Source organism: Otolemur garnettii, unplaced genomic scaffold (assembly GCF_000181295.1).
Source record: "Otolemur garnettii isolate 467f Iridium unplaced genomic scaffold, OtoGar3 scaffold00208, whole genome shotgun sequence".
Taxonomy (NCBI): domain Eukaryota; kingdom Metazoa; phylum Chordata; class Mammalia; order Primates; family Galagidae; genus Otolemur; species Otolemur garnettii.
In genome coordinates, this window is record NW_003852603.1 from 1213008 (window position 1) to 1214424 (window position 1417).

General features: G+C 41.2%; 1 non-coding gene across 1 annotated transcript; it reads right to left on the reverse strand.

Annotated features, from left to right (window-relative positions):
• Positions 1–700: 700 nt before the first annotated feature.
• Positions 701–910, reverse strand: LOC111721981. Its single transcript, XR_002770956.1, has one exon. It is a non-coding gene; the product is annotated as a small nucleolar RNA U3 (small nucleolar RNA).
• Between the last annotated feature and the right edge of the window lie 507 nt (positions 911–1417).

The window sequence follows — 1417 nt, forward strand, 5'->3', positions numbered from 1 at the left end:
CGGTTCTCTGCTCAGTGAGGTAACCAATTTCTCATTGTAAACTCTTGCTGGTAGCACCAAACACGTTTCCTCAGAACATCCAAGGAAGATGCAGAAGGCAACAACTGGGATGATAGTGAGCCTCAGTCTTCCAAAGACAGGAATAAAAAATCACATTTTTAACTTTAATATGTTTAGGGAGACTGATAAATTGACTTCTCTGATAGACAGCAAACTACCTCCTTGCAGGCAACAGCAGCTAACAGCTCTTTCACCTCCCACCAGAACCTAGATAAGTTGGAGAGGACCTGAAAGCTAATCCTCAGACTGTGAGAAAGTTGTCATAATCAGCTTACTCAGAATGTTTCTGGGTGTATTGGCTACCATTTTTATGGGTATAGGAGAATTGGGAGGTACCAGGTGGTGAATTTACATAACCACAGTGAAGATATCTAAATTCTCCTAGGCTAGAGCTTAGAGTCCCAGGTGCTGATAAGAGGAGAAAATGCAAATATTACTTCCCTTTACATTTCTTCCTTCTTTTTCCTCTTCCTTCTCTCCCATTCCCCTCCTTTTCCATCCCTCCCTCCGCCCTCCATCTTTCCCTCCCTCTCTCCGTCCTTCCCTCTCTCTGTCCTTCCCACTCTTCCTCCCTCCATCCCCCCCTTCATCTCTTCTTCCCTCCCTCCCTCCTTTCTTTTTTCCCTTCCTTCCAACAGAAAGCACTCAGTCTGTGTTTTCTCCCTCTTACTTTCCTGAAGGAAGAGTAGGAATGATCATCAATGGAAAATGGCAACAAAGCAATGCCAAGACCCAGCTTCACGCTCAGGAGAAAATGCCATGGCCTCTTCTCGCAAGTTCCAGGGCTTTACACATCCAGGGAAACTTCTCTAGCAATCAACTACAGAAATTATACTGAAAGTATCATCTTTCTCTCAAGTTTCCTAAGCAAAGTTTCTTAGACAGAGTGTACCTAGTCAAATTTATTTTCATTGAGGATGTAAATAGACTTTTCATGAGGAAACAGGTTTTTTTTTCAATTTGCAGAACTTCTTAGAACCTTTATTTTGCAAATCTTTTAATACAACCATTTCCAAACTTAGTGGTTATAAAACTCTGTTTTTCAGAACATCTTGGTTGCTGTACACAAGACTGTGAACTGATTAGATTTCTCTTTTCCTTCATCTACTTTATCTTTTTCTTTTGATGCTTCATTTGATTCTTCATCTTGTAGAAAATAAATATGAGAAGCATAGGTATCTATTAGTCTCCTATTCACCTGTTGTGGTGAACTTAGACATCTTTTCTACAGAAATTCAGAATGTATTTCTTGCGGGGGGGGAAATGGGGTTGATGATGGTCTCATACTTGTTATGGGGGGGGATGGGGTTGATGATGCTCTGAAATAGTCTCATACTTGTTATGGGGGGAGGGAGTT